At 49.9% G+C, this 21,292-nt stretch overlaps 1 protein-coding gene across 1 annotated transcript in view; it reads right to left on the bottom strand.

Annotated features, from left to right (window-relative positions):
• Positions 1 to 9,327, bottom strand: part of TMEM121 (transmembrane protein 121) — a 35,702-nt gene extending 26,375 nt beyond the window's left edge. Inside the window, exon 1 of the mRNA XM_071565026.1 lies at positions 9,154 to 9,327. The gene's annotated coding sequence lies outside the window, so the exon portion shown is untranslated. The remainder of the gene's footprint in view (positions 1 to 9,153) is intronic.
• Between the last annotated feature and the right edge of the window lie 11,965 nt (positions 9,328 to 21,292).

Raw genomic sequence — 21,292 nt, 5'->3', positions numbered from 1 at the left:
AGGGTCAACCCAGGCTATCCTAACTTTAATAACATAAGAACTCAGGGGCTTTAATAATAAAGTTGCTACCACACTACACTTTAACCCTGCCGTGTAAATGATGAGCAAGGGCTGGGGGTGGCTATAAAAGACTGAACCTGCATTGCCTGGCTCTGCTGCTGTTGTAGAAATGAACCCTTAGGGGAAAGAAAAGCCATCCCAGGGCAGCAGCAGTGGCAGCTGGAGCTATCTGCTAATTGCTACGGACAACCAGGGACCTGTCATTTGTTTGCTGCCTTGCTGGGTCTGGTGTGTGGGAAAGGTGAGGGCATGCTCACACACTGCCTGGTTTGCAAACAGCAAACAGCACAAGGGGAAAAGTTCAGCTGGAATGCCTGAGGTGGGAAAAAGCAGCCACATACAAGGATTAATAATGCAGCTTTCTTCTTAACTAGAGCTACTAGGAAGACTCCAGAGATGTGCTTGCCTAAACAGGTAGCGCTACAAACCGTTTCATGGGGCTGGCCCAAAAGCAACTACGTGGAGCGTGTAACATGCTGGAGAGTACGTGAGGCCCGAGTGCCTCTGGCACACACAGCCCCTGCTCCCAGCTATTCCAACAGACAGGATGTAAACACCAGGAGCACAGTATGGCCTGAAAATGCCCATGTTCCCATCTACTTGTGCAACAGTCATTGCAGTAGTGGGACATGGAAAGACTTCTTTCATTTGGGGGGTAATAGTGTTTCTCTGACCCTTCCAGCCCTGAGACCATAAGAAGTTTGGATGTTTTCAAGGTGCTCATCTGTTTGCTCCCTCCAACCTCACAACCCAAGGAAGAAGCACTCAGTTCCAGGGAAGCTGAGGATTTGTCTCCTTTGTGGGTGCAGGGACATGGATTTGCTTCCAAATGCTTCCTCTGGGGGAAGGGAAAGGGGTGATGGGCTCTTGAGAAAGAATGAAGTTTTCCTTATGTATCCCGAGCATCAAACCCACTTTCAAATCAGGCTCTCTGCGAATGCTCTGCACAGCTGGGCTCTCACATGGGTTTGTCTGCAGAGCTGTAACAGTCTGAGCTTTGGTTCTGCAGCCATATTTTTGTATTCTGTGCTGAATTCCCAAGGGTCTTCATTTGGACTTATCATCCCCACAGGGATCAATAGGACTGCAGCTGCTGTCCTAGCATCTGCAGCCAGCTTTCCTGAGCAGCAGTGTGGTCTGCTGGATAAAGCAGAGGCTGGGAGCCAGGAGCATCAAAAGCCAGCCCAACCCTGCCAGGAGCCTCCGCCGAAGGCTCAGTCAAGCTGATCAGTGTCTTCAGAGACATCTAAGGCATGTCCCAGCCAGGCATTAACACCGGTGACCTCATGTCTGCCCGATGATCAGGGAAAGCACCGAGAAGCCCTGTGGGTTCTGCAAGCAGAGGAGATCAGGCAGTGGACTACTCCCTCCACATCTCATCCCAGCCCTTCCCTCTGCAGTTGATTCTGACTTGTGGAGCTGAATGCTCAAAGTCTACAGCATCCACAGCCAGGATCAAGTGAGAGGAATGTAATTAAAATAGCCAGTGTAGTCCCATGTTGTGGCGGCTGGAGGCATGTCCTCTGCCTCAGCTCCATGCTTTGGGTGATGCCTGGGAAGAAGTCCTTCTGTGGAGAAGCCTAGCAGAGCTTTCCAATACCCCTGAGTGCTTCTGGCCTTTGCCAACCTCTTCTGTCTAAAACCCCTTTGAAACTATAGGTCCAACAGCAGGCTGGAACAGACCCATAAGTGTGGAGTAAAATCTTGTATAACATCAGCTGCATTCCCTTTCATGGTGTTCCTGTGATCTGCAACTGATGCACACTTTGTGTTTTGACACCTTCTAAATATCTGTATTAAAGTCAGGTGTAACCTACTTGCCTTCTTTCACTCTTTTCTCTGTGGTCACTGTGCTCAGATGTGTTATACAGGCATTGCCCAGCACAGGGATTCAAGCCTGATTAGCAGCAGCAACAGCTCTGTTAATATTATAATGATGCCATCCTAGTCCCTTTGATCTGGAGGAGCTACACCCACAGGAAAGCACCTTTGTCCCTCTGACCACTGCACAGAGTCGAAAGCTCAACAACATCAACTTTGGCTGCTGCTGGAGCCAGGCCTGATCCACCAAGCACACTTCCTTGTTACAAGTTCCTTCAGCTGTAATAAAGCTCCAGGGGAAAAATTAAGGGTGCACTTTGTCAGGTGTCTGTGTATGCACTGATGGATTCTGCATGTAGTTATTAACCTCTTGAAAAAGCTCAGTGTTATCTTATATGGAAGTAATATTAGGCTAAACAGCTGTTGATAACTTATCTCCCATTATCACCAACTTCATTCAAGGCCAATATTTACTCATCTCCAAGAAGAGTTTCTGTATTCCCAATGGCATTCTTTATGGAGTCAAATGAGAGCAATTTTTAAAAGATCTTAGGTACTTAGGGGGCCATGTACTCAAGTGCCTCCTAATCCTGCATGCAGGACACAAGAACTCTGCAGGTGGGGGGAAATCTGCAGAGGAAATGTAATTTGGAGTGGAGAACCTAATCTGAGAGAGGAAACTGAACACAGGGAGCATTTCCTGCAGACATAAAGGTGCTGACCCAAATTTCCCAACTCCTGCCTCCTACACTTGCCATCCTGCTCTTTCCCATCCTTCCTCCCTCTGGAGGCAGGTCAGCCACAGGCTAGCAGCAAATAACAGGTCCCAACCATTGGTGTGACTTTTTCCCTCCCCTTTTCAATCTCTAATTACAGTCCTTCAACCAAGGGATCGGAAGAGACATCCCCTGTCTCTTTACACCATCATTCAGACTACTGTAGGTAGGTTCCTCTTAGCTGAAAAAATAAGTGTTTGTGCTTTCACTGTGTCAAGAGAGTGCCAGTGGTTTGCTTTGTGGTTTTTTTTCCAGGTGGTCCATTCTCTTCTATATTACTTTTACTGATGCCATGAAAGTATTGTAAAGCCTTAGGCAGGGACTGAGACCCTGCTGTGCTGGACATGGCAGAAGCAGAGATCAGAGAATAAATTTTGCATCCAAAAAACTGAGATCCCTGCAGTATAACTTCTCCCACTACTATTTATGGGACTGAGATGGGGACTGGGTGTTTTGGGATCTGATCCCAGGCATTTTCCACCCGTGCAGGCACTGTCATGCACACAGCAGAGCCCCTGATGGTCCTGCCTAAAGTTACCGGATGTGAAGGCAGTTTTCCAGTGAGCTAAACAGCCTGGGCTCTGCTCATGACCTCTCCTCTTTTCCACACCACCACCAGTCCACACTGCAATAAGAAATTGGACCTTGGCCGTTTTATGATGCCACTGCAGTTGGTGAAGTCAGCAGAGCTGAAGCCCTGATCTATAGGGGCAAGTCATTCCAAGCAGCAGCCCTTGGAATGACCAAGGGCTGGTGAGAGACCATAGCTAATGCTTAGTCTAAGCTGCAAGTGGCAGGTACATCGTAAGTACATCCCCTGACTCAGTACCCAACTGTGCTGAGTTTATAGCCTTTGATATTGTTACATGAATCATAAGGAATCTCCCAGTTCCTTGGAAATACAGTGACAAGCTCTCTAGGGCTGGTTTCAGTAGTTTTATTCCTAGGTAATAGCCCTCTCCCTCATTTATAGCTATGTCTAGACACAAAGTGAGGATGGTGCTATAAACGCTTTACAGAAAAACCCTGTCTACCTCCTAATTCCTGCATTTCACATCCCAACCGTGCACTGAGTGCACAGGTATAAGGACTGTGCTCACACACTTTCCTGTGCCACCAGCCCTGCAGGATAGCAGCTTGCTGTACCCAGCACTGGAGTATGGCTGGTCCCCAGGGGCAACCCAGAGGGTTCCCAGGGACAGAAGACTGTTTGTTCAATCTGTAATTTGCCTCAAGAAAATGGCCAAGTGGGAAGAAAAGAAGGAAGGAGCGCTGCAAGTCCTCTTGGGAAGACGCAGTAGGAACAGCTCTGCTTCTGATGGCATTTCTCAGCACTGCCCTTCCAGGCAACCTCTGACAAGGCAGGACAGTGTGAAGAGGAAGAAATCGAACTGACACATAAACAAAAGGAAAGAAATGAGTTATTTAACTCTTTTTTTGGGGTATGCTAATTATTAATCAAAACCAAGAAAATTAAAAGAATAGGAGGAAATCCTATAATGTTCCAGGCTTCTATGGATGTAAAAAAATCATTTACTAAGTTTAAATACTGTGTTTAATGCATGCATAGTTCCAGTAGCACCACCCAAGTTACACCTTGTACAGAGGGAGTCTGTCTACCTATTTTACATCTCCTCAAGGCACTTGAAATAACTGAGGCTTCTGGTGCAGACAGAGGCAGGTGAAAGTGGTTGGTTGGGGAGAATATATGCTTAAGCCTGGGGATGATCCAACATCACTGCACTAGGCACATCACAGGGAAGGAGAATTAAACCATATCTCCTGTGGGAGATGATGGTGCTGCTGCCTGGGACCAAGCACACAAGGGAAGCAGCTTGGGAAAGGACTGATTAGCAATATCACATCTTGGCCATGGAATCATACAATCATGGAATCATTTAGGCTGGAACACCGCTAAGATCACAGAGTCCAACCACTAACCGAATGCTGCCAAATTCACCACAAAACCATGTCCCAGGGTGCCCCACCCACACGTCTCTAAATCCCTCCAGGGAAGAGACTCAACCACTTCCCTGGGTAGTATGTTCCAATGCTTGACAACCCTTTCAGTGAAATTTTTCTTGATATTCAACCCAAACCTACCCTAGCAAACCTTGAAGTTATTTCCTCTTGTCCTCTCACTTGTTACCTTGAAGAACAGGCCAATACCCATCTTGCTGCAACCTCCTTTCAGATGGTTGTAGAGAGAAAAAAGGTCATCTCTGAGTCTTCTTTTCTCCAGGTGAAACACCCCAAGCTCCCTCAGCCGCTCCTCATATGACTTGTCCTTCAGACCCTTCACCAGCTTCACTGCCCTTCTTTGGGCACACTCCAGCACATCGATTTCCTTCTTGGAGTGAGGAGCCCAAAAGTGAATTCAGACAGAGCAAAGAGGCAGTCAGGGACAGATGGCAAGTGAGCTGGTGACCTGTCTGGGATGACTACCAGCAAAGGTGGTGATGCTGGTTTTTGTCAATTATTTTCCAGCTCTTGGGTATTCATGCACTGCACAGCACTTGGAGCCTCCAAGATGAAAGGTACTTTCACCAGCACTTCAGTGGCTTGTTTCCTATTATAGGTCTGGTTTTGACACTCCCCCACCCTCTTATCTAACTTTCTCTACAAAGCTCTTCTCACTTTTTCATCTTTCTTCTGTGGTCCCTAGCCAAGGAAAAAACAAAACAACAAAACTGAAAACAAAACCGTACTGATTTCCTTTTTGGAAAGCTTGAGATTAATCAGACACAGTGATCTGGAGACAGGAGACTTTCACAAAGGTGATTCTTTAAGAAAGAAGTCTGCATACTTTGCTGTAAACTCCTCTCTTCAAAATGGCTTGGTACTCAAGGAAAAAAGGCCTTTGTTTTTCTCTTTTTGTTTTTAACGAGCCTAGTGGATGTTTTAATTAAGTTGGATAGAAATTTTCACAGTTACTTGATGTGAAAATGTGAGCCTATAAGAGCTGCCTTTGATGCCTGAGTTATGTTTTAAACACTTGATGAGTCCTGCAGAGCTGTTAATCCTTTTAGCATAGCTAATAGCTATTGCTAGAGTGCTCATGAAATCCTGCTTTGTTTGTGTCTCTGCTGGGCTGGAAGCTTCCTCTGGAGCGGCAGCAGTCCTCCCTGGAGCTGTTTGCAGCTCCCAGCCCCAGCAGAACCTATACACCACTAGGGACACCTGGGGACCCCAGCACTAGCAGTTCTTAGATGGGAGCCACAGGAGTCTTCCCATACATCTAAACAGGGTGATGTTGGACAGCTCCAGCATCCACCTGCAGGAATCCTGGTGGCATTCCTGAGTTGTGTCAGGGGAAGGTCAGAGGAATTTATGAGTGTCCTGTATTCCCTCCCTCTTCAGTCACCCTCCTGCAAGAAGAGCTCAGAAATGATCCCCTGACCCTACACTGAATAGTGAGGCACACTGCACTCTGTGTGTGCCATCCTCTGCTGTGTTCAGTGTCGCTACCTTAAAATAAGACCTTTAATTCTCAAATATTTTGAGTTCAGCTCTCTTCAGATTTTGAGAGCCATCCCATACCTTGTAAACAGGCTTTCCTTTGCTCTGCAGTTCAGGATTTGCTTGAAGGATAGGTATCGAACTGCCTTTGGGGAAATGCAAATGCCTTCCACAAAGGATGCTGCAGGGAGAGATGAAAGCCAACTCCATTTGCATTAGTTCTGTAACTCTGGATGTTCTCCCTCTCCCATTTAGACTGGAGTTCACACACACACACAAACACACACACACACACACACACATGCACACATACATACAGACACACCGAGATTTTTTGCCACTCTGAGGTATTTGTTGCCACCTGCTCCTCCCAGGAGTTCTGAAGAAATCCCCATTTACATACAAAGCTACTTGTCAGAGCACCAGCAGCAAGCTGCACAGGCAAAGGGAGCACCCTGGGAGCTGGGCTTCAGCAGAGCCCTGCTGTGGCCTTTTGGGTGAGTGCCAGCTTGCTCTGTACCCCTATGCACCAATGAAGACACCCTAAGCCTGCAGCAGGACCCTCCGGCGACCACCCCTGGGCAGGATTACAGTCGCAGTAGCTACAAGAAAACTGGCAAGATGATGAGCTCCAACACAGTGTACAGGCTGTGCTTTTAGGTGGCCCATAGCAAAACAGCAATCCAGCAGCTTGTTAAAGCAGAAAAACAGATGCAGGAAAGCATTCTGTCTTTGCATCCATGTGCTAAATAACTGAATAAGCAGGGCTGTCTCCCAGGTTGGTATGTGTACACAGACCTCCTTGGGATGGATACCCACTGCACTGCTGCCTCTCCATGGGAAGGGCCCAGACCCTTCACTGGGATTCCTTTGAAGAGCTGCTTGGAGTGCCTGCAGTGCACAGCAAGGCACCCAGAGCCAGATGGGGACACGGGGAAGCAGCACTGGGGACTTAGCTCCAGGCTAGAGCTCCAACTGAGACACCGTGCCAAGCCACACTCGCTTCCTCAGCTCACCGCTCTGAGGAAGCACTTCTCAGGTCCTCGCTTCCTCAGCTCACTGCTCCTCCACCATTTGCACAGCTTTTTGTATCTTCTATTATTTTCTAAAGGCAGCAGGGGGATACCTTTCCGGCAGTAACCAGAGGAGTTTAGGAACAGTGATGCCCAGGCAGACTTTGAAGTCACTGAGAAAACTGGACAGGGCTGGAGATCCTAGTACTGCTAGTGTTCTAACCATAGGTGTTTTTCTGTAAAACTGGCTTAAATAGGCAACCAAACATCTATTTTCATTTTGACAGCAATAGCTGTGCATTGGGAAGCAGATAAAAACCCAGTGAAACAGATAAAAACCCGGTTTATATTCAGCCCGATCTACTGTGGGTTGCGGCAAAACCCATGGAGAGCCCTAAAATTGCAGGATCTGTGCTTATTTCATCTTATGTCAGCAACGCTCAGGAGAAGGGGATTTCTGGAGCAGGATTTTCCATGCAGTGATCAGACTCTTGCACTCACATTTATTCTAGCAGATAAAACCAGACCACCCCCTCCACACAAAACAGGCACCCAAGGGAGAAGCCAAGTGATATGTGGCCATGGGGTGGACATCCTGCAGCCTGAATACAGCCCGGTGTAGTGTCAATACTGGCAGATTAAGGAGCTATCCAGGACCCGTGGGGTTCAGCAAGCTTGGAAGATGTGGAGGGAATGGTACCAGGACTGGGCATTACTGTGAGACCATGTGAAAGTGCCTCACAACTAGAACCATCTAGACTCTGTGCAGAAACCACCACTGGACATCTAAACCTCATGCCAGTCCCCCAGTTGCCCAATGAGAAGTATGACAGTGGCATGTCCAGAGGAAGGACCCAGGTGTGACCTCCCTCCAGATTAGGGGCATAGGATTAGGCTCCCCGGGCAATGCACTGGGTTGAGTGCACCTTCCGCAGGGCAGAGCTGCGGATCAATATCCCACACCACGGGAAGTCACAGCCCATCTGCACGATGGTGACAGTCTGCCACCATACAGGAAAAAGAAGGAAAAGGCTGCAAACAGGGATCCTCCAAGTGCAGGAAAGCCCCTCCCGCCCCCTCCTCCCCAGTAAAATCCACACTCAACAGCACCAATGAGCCAGGACCCCTAGAAGCACCCATGTCCTCTGGTGCACATCAGGTCTGCAAGTGGGCAGTGCCTCTGCTAGTGGGGTAAGAGAGGGAAACATATTCGTCATCCCCAGGGAGACTCGATCTCCTCCTTGTGCCCCTAGCTGTGCCACCTCTCCCACAGGCTGTGACACCCCTCCACACTCTCTGAGGTCGACTGCAAAGGGAACGTGTTTCCGAGTTGGAGATGGGAATATCCCGAACCTCCCAGCACTCAGCCCTGTAGGAGGTTGGAAGGAGTTCGTGTTCCCTGCGGAGGACCAAGCTCCAATACGAAGCTCCCACCTTCTGGCCAAGGCCCAGCAGAGAGCATCCCCAGGAGCGAGACGGACCCCGCGGGGCGAGGCACCTGCACCCTGCCTAGCAGTAGGCTCCGGGAATGCCCTTCGAGGCTTCCCCGTCCCACGGGTTCCTCCTGGGACTCCTACCCTGCGTGGAGGTTCCCCGCAGCCAAGTTTGGTCCAAGAGCAACAGAGGCTTCTCCCGTACCAGCCCGAGCAGCCGGCTCTGCTTTCCCCTCTCCCCTAGCAGCAGCCTCCCGGCGCCTCGTCACTGCGGCTGGTCCCGAGCGGGAACCCAGGACACGCCGCTGCCCCGCCGTGGGGCTTGGAGGGTGCGGGGCGAAGCGGGGAGTGGAGGGCAGGACGAGTGGCCGGCGACGGGGAGCAGCCTGGGGCAGCCACATCCCTGCAGCACCCGATGGCAGAGTGGCAGAGAGGCGGAAGGGGGGAACCGGTGCCCGGAGGAACCGCAACGGGGGAAACTTATAACGCGTCCGAAGCCCGGCGAGTCGATAACGCGGCGGATGAGGCGGGATGCTCAGCGCCGCGCAGCAGGGGCGGCGGGGCCTCCGGGTGCTGCCGGCGGTGCCTTACCTGCTGGACAGCTCCGGAGGCTGCAGTTCGCGCTGTAAATCCGTGTGCGGTGCCGGGTGCGGCGCCGGGCGGGCGGCCGGGCGGGCGGGTGGCCCCCCCCGGGGCCGCGGAGCCCCGGCCGCCTGGCGCTCAGCCCCGCGGCGCCCGCCGCCCCCGCCGCCCCCGCCGCCCCGCCTCGCCGCCCGCCGCCCCGCCTCGCCGCATCGCCGCCGCTGCCGTCGGGGGCTGCGGGCCGCCCCGCCGCCGCTCGCCGCCCCGCGCCGGCCCCGCGGCCCCGCGCCGCGCTCCGCCGTCCGCGGGAGGCGCGCTGGGGGCGGGCGGTGGGGCGGTGCGGCGAGGGGGGCCGTGCCCACCGCCCCTCCGCCCCGCGCCGCTGGGGGGAGCACCGGCCGGCAGTGCCTTACGGGACCCGCCGGTGCGTCCGCAGAACTCGGGCGCAGCCCAGTCCCCCGAGACCCCCGTCACCGGGAGCCGAGGTTTCCTCCGCCACCATCCTGGCGGCCGGCGTCCACCAGCCCCGTTATTGGCACCCGGGGGCAACCCGTCCTCCGGGATCCCGTCTCTGTATCGCTGGGATTTGGGATTGGTTCCAAATCTCGGGAGAGCTGCCCCCATCCCTGGGACCGAAGAGAGACACCGGAATTCAGACCCCCTGACTCCATCTCCGTCCCAGACCCTCTGCCTCCTTCACGCCGCCTTCATCCCCGGGGACTGCGGTCAGTTCCTGAGCCACGGAGTCCTCAGCCCTCACTTCTGGAGCTGATCGCTCTGCCAGCGCCCAGGACTCCTGTCACCACCCTGTCTGCTGTGGTCGTCCCCAGAGCCTCGAACACTGTCCTTAAGCCCTTCTCCTGACTGTATCCCGGGTGTGGCTCAGCAGCTATAAGGGAAAATGGGAAAGGGGCTGCCCAGTCTTTTCCCCCAGTCCATAGCCTGCCCCTCCGTGGCAGAAATCCCACACCATGCCACGGGGGAGCACAGGCCCTTGCCCTCAGTATCCATTTTGCAATCTACTTCCTGTCACTGCTCTGCTTTCCTACCTCTCCCAGCCCTGCCCTGCCCAGCCACAGGCACGATGCTTCATTGCTGTGGCAGCTCCGATCACTGAAGGCACCCTGTCATAGTGGCCTTTGTGTATGGGTGACAGGGATGGGAACTGATGCCACTATAAATCTTTTAACTTCACGACTTTTGAGAGTGGCAACTGAAGCACAGTGAGTCCTGTCTTCTTAGACATCCAGTCTCAGTTTGAGTTTTTCTGGGATGCAGAAACAGTGATCCAAGAAAAGTTGCTCCTCAGTTAGCACTGAAAGGTATAGGGCAGATGGACACCAGACTGTAAACGCTCTTTGCACCCTCCTACGCACAGGCTCACAGCACTTTGTGAAGAGGGAACCATTGCACCGTGACACTTTGCAACGTAAAACTCTGTCCCTTCATGGCAGGAATGGGAGACCCTTGCGTAATGCAAAATTGTCTGGTCCAGAGTCTCTCACCCTTCTCAAGCTGCGGTTGCCCCTGTCATGGCTGACTGACTTAGGTCTCTGATGTGGCTACAATTCGCCTGCACTGGGATGCAAACTGCAGGAGAATTAGTGAACCCACAGAAACTAAGCATTTCTGAAGTTAAAGCCTGGAGGCTGCTCTGCACCAGGTCACCACGCAGAAGGTGGGTGTCTTCTCAGCCTTTTGCCTGTAGCCAAAGCTGCTCCAAATGAATGAACCCTACAGAGTGATGGATGGGACTATGTGAGATGGGAGCCCTCCCAGGCAATGGAATGAAAGCAGATTAAGGCAGCAAGTGTATTTAGATGAATATGAGCTTAATCCACTAACCAGATCAATCAAAGCTGCAAGTGATGCTTTTCCCCTGGAGTGCCTTGCTGTTGCTGTGCCTGTTCCTATATCTCTACAGGAAAAGAAACTCTGCCTGGCATGTACAGCAGCTGCCCTCCTACATCTGGACCCTCTTTATCTGTGCAGGCCAGGCACAACCATAATTTTCAACCATATTAAGAAGCAGTACTGTAGATTGCCATGAGAGACTTGTGTCCATGCCAAGTATGGCAGGAAGGCCTCACTTCTGAGTTGGAGCACCAGTATGGTTGGAATGGGAAGTCTTGCAAAGCAGGGCAATTTGGAAATATCTGTGCAGTTCTGGTCACTTATCACACTTACACTGAATTATGCTCCACTTACACAACCTCTAATGTTGTTACTCCAGCAAGGCAAAGCCAGCTCTTATGCTAATTTGACTATTTGTTAGGCTAATAACTCTTACTTACGTTTACTGTGCAGCTTAATATTGTCAACACTCCTTAATTTTGGTGTGTGAGTGCTTTTATGGTGAATTATATCAGTAGAGGTTAATTTGCACAAATGCAACTTCCCAACAGGCCCATATCTGTGGAGTTTATAGTCTGGAGAGATTTGTACATCATCACACTTGACCATACACACTGCAGGCTGCTTGCCTGGTTACTTCTGCATCAGGTCTCATGTTTGCCTTGGCCATATCTACCAATTTATTCATCAAGGAGTCTGTGATCATTTTCCAGATCACTTGTGAGCCCTGATGAACTTCCCAAGACTGTGTCTCTTTGTAAGCCCTGTGCCCACAGACTTCCTCCCCTCCCAGACATGGTGGGTAACAGGAGATATTAAAGAGCAGGCAGCACACAAGGCATGAGCTCAGAGAGTGTAATTCTGCCTCACAGTGCTGGATCGTTTGAGCTGGTTCAGGACAAGGTTTACAGATCTTAAGGGTCCCTCTTTGGAAATATACATTAGTTGGTTGTCTGTGTCATAAATCTCCCCATTTATCCTGCTCGAGCTGGATGAATAATTGGAGAGAGGTTTGTGGCTAATTGATTTGCTGATCAGTGGAAAGGAATCATGAATAATTTATTTAATGGATATTATTCAACCATCCATAAAGTTGGTCAGTTACTGAAAATAATTAGTTGCAAACACTCAATTTTTCAGCCAATGGCTTTACCCATTTGCAGAAGCACCTCACACTTTGGCACTCCAGCATGGGTCCCCATGGATTTCTCCTGGGTTTAGTGCAGAAGCTGCTCTGCAATACAGCCTGAGAACTTCACTATGGATCTTGTGTCTATCCACTGCTTTGTACCTTAAATTGCAAAGCTTCCTCTTCCTCCCTGTGTCCTTGCAGGTACAGGTCCTCCAGGCTGCACAGAGCTTTCTGCATGGGATTCAGATAACGCCTTCCATTTAGGATCAAGGCACTTGGCAGTTTTGCCAGTGGAAGGAGAAGATGCAAGTGCATATGTGCATGACAGCATCAGCTCCAGGCTCTTTCTGTGTGGCAATTTTGCTGTGTTGAATTAGTACCATCAGGTACCTGTGAAGCCGACCTTCGAAGCAGAGATGCTGCTTCTTGCCCGCGTGGCTGGGCTGGTGAAGAGTTGGAGCAGTGGGCTGGGACAAGCACAACAGGGGAGGAATACCCTACACCAGCATTCAGGTGTGCCTGGGCAGAGCCAGCCCTTAATTCCACTTTTTAAGCATAAACCTTTAAACAGGCCACATAAGTGTATGACTTTTTCTGCATCTGTTTGAGTCCTGGTCCCCTCCTTGCAGGTATCCTTGCAGCACCTGGCACAGTAATCAGGCAAGACCTGCATGGCTGCCTCTTCTGGGTTGCAAAAAAAAGGGAGGAAAAAAGAGAATCTGTGGTTTCTCTAAAATTGCTGTTTATTTGCCAGTTCTTGCATGTTAAAATTTCTGAGAAAACAAACAATCTCCAGAGGCTGATTGATGTTATTTGCCTTCTAGCAGAAATCCTATCAGCTTTTCCTGTGGTTCTCAGATCTGGCGGGGGCAGCTCCCCTCCCTCCTCTTTTTCCACCCCCAAGCAACACACAGACACCCTCTCCATTGAATTAGCATCATCTTTCCCCTGCAATATCATCTTGGAGTGATTTCCTTGGCTCACAAGCAGTTGCAAATATGTTCTCTCCCATGCTGGGGATTCCGAGCAGCAGGAGTCAGGAGCTGCCTGGAGTGTAATCTATCCTGTGCCAGGCTGCACTTGTTTGGAATGAGAATCTCCTCTTCCAGTTGGAGCGATTCAGAAATCCCTACAGAAATCCTACTATGTTTTAGTCTAACGGGAATAGTACAGTTGAGAGCACACGAGCTTGTTGTCCCTGATCGCATGCAAAGAGCTCCCTCTCTGAGAGGGGCACCCACAGGCCTCGTGTTTGGGGGGAGTGATTTTATAGGAAGCTCAGTGGATGCCCAGCCTTGAGTGGGGCCAATGAATGCCCCTGAAGGTGAGCTCTGTGGGAGCCTCAGAGGGCTCCTACTGCACCTGCCTGCTCTGCAGGAAGTTCAGAGCCTGAGACCAAGAGGCTAATTTCATTATGCAATGTTTGTAGCCAGAGTCAGGGAGTTTAATTATGTCTTTCCTCTTCTTGCTGGCACTCAGCAAAGTCATGTCTGCTCTGCTCTGTGTGATGGTCTGCTCTGTGTGATGCTCAGCCATGCCTGGGAGAAAGTGGGCTTGTTACACAGCAGAGAAGTGGGGATGGAAGACACAGATCTAAGGGTTTGCAGTGGAAGTCCCCGCTTACACCAAACCCTTGGTTGCTGAAGGTCAGGCTGGGAATTTGCATGCAGTCCTTATGACCTAGAGGGACAGGTTGTGCACAGTCCTTTGGGTCTGCGACTACAGCTCCCTCTGAGATATCCTCTGTACTTTGCTGCAGCAGCTGTGTCAATGTGCGCAGCCCACAAGGCTCAGGATGTAGCCCCAGATGTAGCCACACTCACAGCTGGTGCCATGGGACCAGCCAATACCTATTCTCCTTCCTGCTCTCCATTTTTTGGGGCTGTCCTCCCCCGGGACTCTTCAGGCTGCCAGGGACAGCTAATCCTGGCTGTTGGGGAGCCAGGGCTGCCAGGGTTGCTCCACCACCTGAATTTACAGTGCTTTAATGTATTGCTCCCTTCCCCTTGCAGCAGATGCTCCATGTAAATCAGTACTGCAGATGAGCAATGCCATTCTACACCAGCTGGAACTTTTGGCCCTGAAAGACTTTGTTGTGGTCTCCAATAAATACACCAAGACATCAACCCGGGCTGAGCAGGGGCAGCAGTAGCTGCCTGTCAGCCCACCCCAGCAGCTCAGTGAGGATTCTGCAGCCTGTGCCAGAGTTTGGTGAGCTGGGATTGTCCCCAGAGCAGTGGAGGGGAGGTGTGTGTGTGAGTCCTTCCTTGGGGAAATAGGGCTCTGAGAGAGATGTCCTGGATACCCACCCTACCTTGATGCCTTTATCTTTGCAGACTGCCTTTGAAGAGAGCCTGCCTGGAAGCAAAGCAGTGATGCCAGGGTATTTTTCACCTTCAGATTTGCTTTTGAACTTGTTTAGGTGGAGGATGGGCTTAATGGTCCAGCCTTATCAGAAAGAAAGGAGAAAGTTTGCTCAAGACAACTTAATTGAGCTTAATGAGACAGGAAGGTCTTTGTGCTGCAAATACCAGTGTTTGTTTTGTGGGTTTAATGCATCTTCTGGCTGGGTTTGATTACTCTGGGGAAGTCCTCTGACCTAATAAACAGAACCATAGGGAATTAGCACTGATAATATCAGATGCTGCTCTCAGTCCAAAACAGCACAGCCTTCCATGGGGGAAACAGAACTGGAGAAAAGGTAATTGCAGTGGATTCAATTAGCTCCCAATTACCAGCCAGCTTTGGCTCTGGTGGGTGGGCAGCAGCCAGGGCTAGGTGCCCAGGGAGAGGGCACACTGAATGCTGTCCTCCAGCAGGGTAACACCAAGCCCATTTGGGCACCTAGTGGGGAGCTGGTGCTTTCAAAGAGACAGGAAATTGTCTGTGGGAAGCCTTGTGGGTTTTACCTCTAGTTGATGAAAGCAGTTGTTTTCAGAGGGAAAATTCTTTTTCAAACCCTGGACATTTGGATCATGACTTTCTTAGAAAATGTTGTAATTTCTGGTTTCCTCTACACTGGAAAATGGGGCCACAATGTGGTTTTGTGCTTGTTTTATTGGTATCTCCTTAAATGGAAGGGGAAAAAATTACTTTAAATCTCACAGCATCTGCTGAAAAAGTGTTTCTCTGCAGAGCAATGTTTCCACTGAGAGGTTTCTTCATGCTTGTTAGCAGCTGCCTGCCCCCAGGAGCTCCCTGGGGTACACCCATATCCAAACCTGTCCCAAGCCAGGCCTGGGGTGAGGAGGTGGCCAGGTTCATGCTAGTGATACACCTTGGTCCTGCATCCATGGCTGAGAAATGTCCCCTGAGATGCCAAAACCTGGTATGTCTTGGAAAAAATGTGGGCAAGAAGGGGGCTGTGCCATTCATGGTACTGCTCACTGCAGCCTAGCAGAGGAACTCCACACTTGTCCCCCTGGACACCTCTGGCATTGTGCCTCCTGCTGCTGTTGGTGCCAGGGTAAGGCAGGCACAGCTCACACAAGGATGCCAGCCACTGGAGTCTAGTGGTGCCTTCTCATGGCAAGGGTGAGAAGTTGATGAAAACACAGCATCTTCTTAGCACTTTCCTTCTAGACAAGCAGAATATGAAGACAAATCATTGCAAATAATGATTTCCACCTTTGCAAACAAAATTCACTTAAAAGTGTCTCCCCCCCCCAAATTCCTTCTTCCTACTTCAAATCCATCCATGTGGTATGCAGCAAGTGGCCACTACATGCTCTGCACAGCTGTAGAGACAAGACAAAGCCATGTCACCATTGTCCCCAGCCTGTCCTCACTGCTCAGCCACCTGCCAGAGACATGTCAGAACCCCAGAGACAGAGAGTCCCAGTGACAGGGGTTGAGCAGCGCCAAGGGGCTGAGTCACGGGGAAGCCAAGCCTCTGCATCCCAGGGAACGTTGTGAGAAGAGCAAAGAAGATTATTTATAGCTGCAAGAGCAATTATACAGAGCTGATGTAGAGGAGCTGGCAGGCTGCTGCCTGTGCAAGCGTGGTCACAGAGGCAGTGGGATGGGGGCCTGGAAGCTCACGGTGGGATGGAAGGCAAGGCTGTTCCTGCCAGGGCATGGTTGACCTACTAGCTGGCTGCACTTTGTAGGAAAACCAGTAGTCAGTATCCACCTCTGCCTTTTTCACATCGGTATAGCTCTGAGTTAAAGCCCCCAACACTCCCTCACTCAGCTTTCTTTAGAGCTTGGAAAATCCCCTTTGCTGTTTTCTTGCCTCCTTAGACCAGGGATTTGTTCCACTCATCACTTCTACTTCCCAGATCAATTTGCCATTTTTTCACATTGATTGCTGTCAATTTTCCCACTCTGGCTGTTAGTGGATTTGGGGGGTTTATTGCTAATTACTGTTCTTGCTTCTCTGCTGGGGAAATACTTCCCAGTTCATTTTTAACTGATGTTAAGGGCATTAAAATATATTTACTAGAGATAAATATTTTCAAATCAGGCTGTCTGGACAGACTGCCTTGTCTTACGGCTCTTGTCAGAGGCTAGTGATGCACTGAAATACTCTCTCATATTCAAACTCATCAGGGCTGAGACAAGGCAGAGTCTCACTGTGCAATTTATGGTTGGAGTCCTAATGACTGTATAGGGAATGCATGGCTGGAGACTGTGCGGGCAAGACAAAAGCTCCCTGCAGCAGCCCAGGCAGCTGCAAAGTTGGGTTATATTTAATTTCAAATGCCTAGAGGGTTCCTGTTAGATTTCTGGGAGGATTTCAGACTGAGAAATAATAGGGGTACAGTTGAGGTAGATCTAAGGCTCTTTGAAAACAGCATACAGGCACCTGCTGAGCTTTTCAGAAGCTGGGACAGTGCTGATTTCTCTGCTCAGTGAGGGGGAGACGTCCGAGGCAGAAGGAAGGCAAGGGAAAGGGAGGTTGCACAGGCCACAGTGTCCCAAATGCCCTGGCAGGGCAGTGAGCAGGAAGGCTTCAGTCCTGGCAAGGCAAACTGCCCAGGAATACCTTGAAAGGCAACTTGTGGCCTTTCAATGTACTTTAGAAAGAGACAAATGATTCAAGCCCAAAGCTGTTTGGTTAAAGAGAACTTCTGTCTGATGAGGGAGATCAGTCAGCTGAAGTTTACTAATCCAAAACCCCAGCTGAAGCTGTCAGGTCAGCCTAGGGCCAGAGCTGCTGGCCTTGCTCCTCACTCAGAGAGTCAGCTGTCTTCATGTGGTACAGGCACAGGAAGGCTCTGCACAGCATCCCTCCTTTCCCTTGGGTATTTTTCAGTCATTGAAAAACTTAGGGGGAAAAAAATTGAGAAATCTTGCCAGATTCTCTGTTAAAAGGCTGCAAGCTCAAGCATCAGAAATTAGGCAGGGCTAGTTTTATGGTAGTTGGTTTGACCTTCGTTCTGCCCCCATCTACATTACGATGCAATGTTTAGTTAAATGATCACTTACTCGTTTCTCCTGGGGCTTTTCACTCATTCCAGTGCACATGGAGCAAAATTAAAGTTGTGCAGGAACCACAAATCTGGCCTTTCCCAGCATTTGAGGACTTACCTTGCTGCATGAGCAATTTTTTTTTTAACAGAGCTTCTTGTCTTCAGGATCTTAAATAATTTGGTATCAGTTCCATTCCCATGGAATTCATTGGATAATTAGCTGTTGGTTATAAGTGAGCAGCATATAGCATCATTACCTTGCCTCCCATAATGCAAGGCTTTGCATGTCATTGTGGTACAGTTTTTCTATTAAAGCAGACGGGTTGGTAAGTGCCCCAAGAGGCTCTTGATTCACATGCTGCAGACCAGGCTTCTATATTAAAAAGCCATTTAAAGTTCCCTAGCAAAATGGAAGAATCAGAAAAGTTAAATTGTGTTAATTCTGTCTTGAATGTCCCAAGGATAAGCAAGGCCAGGATGCTGCTCTCAGTTTCCCATACGCTGCTCCTTGTTAATGTGCACTGATCTTCCTGGGGAGCTGCAGATACCGCTGTGGAGCGGGGCTATTACAAATAGGTTACTGGAGCTTTGTGCAGGGGAAAATGGGTTTATATTCTGCCGACAGGATAGAGAATTTACATCTCAATGAATACGTTTTCCTTGAAGGAATTTTCCATTATAGGGGTAATGGATATGCATCTCAAGCCCTTGTAGCCTCATCATAAAGGTGGTGGCAGGGAAGCCCTGGCCTGACCAAAGGGTACTGTAAAGAGGGAAGGAGTGAAGCCAGCCCTCCATGCTCTGTGGCCTGGCTGCATTGCACAAATGGCTGGCTTGAAGATGACTTGTATGATGGGCAAAGCTGACCAGCATCTACCTGAGGCTCAAAATATCACAGCAGCTGAAGTAATGGAGGGGCCATGGGAAGAGGGTGTGTGAATTTTAGCTTCATTGAAAGATACAGCTCTTGAAAGGAGCAGATAATCGCAGTGGTGATGAAGTGCATGAATCATTTACAGGCATGTAATCTTACACCATATGTTATGTGTCAGTATGTGGAGAACATGTCATGTCCCTTAGGATAATAATTGCACGGTTCATCTTTTTTTTGGCAAAAAAAGATTAAAAAAAATCATTCTCTAGACTTGGCAGGACTTACAGGGTAGAACTAGGATGTGTTCCTGTGGCAGAGAGATGGGTACTGAGGGCAGGTACCTAGGGAAGCATCAGGCTATGCTGAAGAAGAGGATAAGGAAACAGCTGTGTGGGAATGAGGGAGGGAAGACAAAATACTGCTTCAGTAGGCCAAGAGGGCTAAATAAAACATGAGCCTTTCCCTGGGCATCTGTGAGGAGGTCAGGATGGATGCCAAGCCCTGGATGTAGGAAAGCCAAAGTCTTTTGCACACTCACATCTTCCTCATTTCCACCCAGAAATGCTCCAGACTCTGAATTTTGTTAAGCCTTTTCTGTGAGATTCAAAGCCCCCCTTGCTGCAAGAGCTTTCCCTCTTGCTGGGTAGGGCTTTGCAGCCATGATCAGTACCCCTGCCTTTCTGCAGCTTTCTGGAAGACTGTGCTGGAGAGTCTTGTGGAGCAAGATGGATGGCATGGACATGGCTGAGCAGATGTGTCCCCAAAGGACCCCACGTGTTGTGGGGTGGTGTGGGGCTGGTAGCTCCTGTGGACAGCATGTGCAGAAAGGATGGCCATACATGTGGCCACATCACCTTCCCAAAGTGTGCCGGGTGCTGAGGCTCCTGCCAGGAATTAGTTTTCATTAGTGGTTTTCCAGGCTTTTAGGCAGCCAAGCAGCCATGCTTGAAAGACTCTGGGGTGAGCTGTCATTATTACACAAAGGTAGCTAAGCTCTCAAATCCTATTAGTGGAGAGGGAAGAGATGCTGAGAGTGACCTGAGGCAAGACAGAATCCAGCTGTGACAGCCAAGGAAGGGCAGCATCTCATCATCTGAGCTTTCTCACACCTTCCTCACCCCACACTGGCAAGGCTGATGGTTCTTTCTCCCCCAGGCCAGCCAACCTGGTGCAGTCCACACCCTTCCAAAACTACCTGACCTCCATGGTACCCACCATGCACACTGGGACTGCCCATACTGCCCACCTTTTGACATCATTCCACTGGGGCTTCTCTGTCTGCTCCTCCCTCCTCAAGTGCCTTTATACATGGAGGAGTTAAAATTCAGCCCCCAGGCTCCCCCATCAAGCAACATTGTGACTCTCCCGATGACTAACACTGGCTTAGCAGGTGAAGGCTACTGTGCAAATTAACTATATTTAGGTTTCCGTGTTTTAGTAAGACATTCGATTCAAGAATTGCACGGCATTTCTATTTTAAAAAATTAGTGCTGCCTAACATCAATGAAACATAAGAGGCAGAAAAATTGGCCAGGCTAGAAATTGCCATCAGCAGACAGTCGTCACCTGTGGGTGCTGCCACTGATGAGGGGAGGCCACCAGGGTGTTCCACTCCATGGGCAGGGAGCGATGCCAGGCATTGAGCAGTGCCCAGGGGCAGTCCTGTGGGCATGCACAAGCGCTCACACATACACATACACACACATGAATGCTTAATGGTACAGGGCCATATTTTGCTACATTTGTGCACATCCCCTCCTGTCTTGTGCTGCCCATCCCACTGCAGGAGCTTCCTGCCCCTTGTTCAAGTCCTGCTAACGGCACTCACTGAGATACTTCAAATTTTCATGGATCTAATTTACCCCCGCTGCTTCTCCTCCTCTCCAGAGGCATAAGCCCACAAGGCTTTTAAAAGTGCAGCAGCATCAAGAGACCTTCAAAGAAACACATCCCCTGCAGTGAGAGAGCAGTGGTGTCTCTTTTCAAAAATCACAGCAGTCAGAGATGCTGAATCCTTCCCAAAATTAGAAGCCTCATAGAGCAGAGCTGTGCATACCAGCCAGCCCTGGAGCCAGGATGGGGAGCAGGGACCTGCAGCGTCAGATGTGGTCCATTGCCTCCCCAACATTGGGGAGAGACAGCATCATAGAATCATGGAATCACTTAGGTCAGAAAAGAGTTTTCTGAGATCATCAAGTCCAGCTGTTAACCTGGCACTGTCAAGTCCACCACTAAACCGTGTCCCTGAGTGCCACATCTACTGCATCACCCCAAAGTGAAGATGGCTCTGCTCAGCTCACACACTGTCACCTGCCACTCTCCAGCACTGATTTTTAGATCCAAAGGGCTAGAAATAATCACACAAGGGAATGGTGGGTTGACTTTCCTTTGCAAGCAATTTTTATCTTTCTCTGGTTGCCTGGAGTGTCCCTTGGGCCTTCTAGTGATAAACTACAAAAAAAAAGGCCAACGGGGTTTGCCATTTCTCTTTCCTTCTTAGTGGCAGAGCACTGCAAAGGGCTTAACAAGCCATAGAGGAACAATGTCTGTCCTGCATCCCAGCTCCTACACTGGGCAGATCAGGAAATATCATTCACCAAAAATTCCAGCTGAATTTTGAAGAAGAAAACGCCATTATCCAGCAGGAACCATGGTTGGGACTGCAGCTGTAGAGTAAGGACCAGCTGGGAGTGTGCCAAAGAAATGCATGCTCATCAGAGACATGTAGGGCTCCCTTTTGGGTCCAACACGCAGACCAAGATCTGGGGAGTGGACACCAATATCATACCACCCAGAGCCCTTTCACTTTCCGTTTTCTACCCTGATGGTGCAAGCACAGCCACCTCCAGTGAGCTTTCTGACACTTTCGGTATG

Source organism: Pithys albifrons, chromosome 10, assembly GCF_047495875.1.
Source record: "Pithys albifrons albifrons isolate INPA30051 chromosome 10, PitAlb_v1, whole genome shotgun sequence".
Taxonomy (NCBI): domain Eukaryota; kingdom Metazoa; phylum Chordata; class Aves; order Passeriformes; family Thamnophilidae; genus Pithys; species Pithys albifrons.
This window is presented reverse-complemented; position numbering and strand designations above follow the sequence as displayed.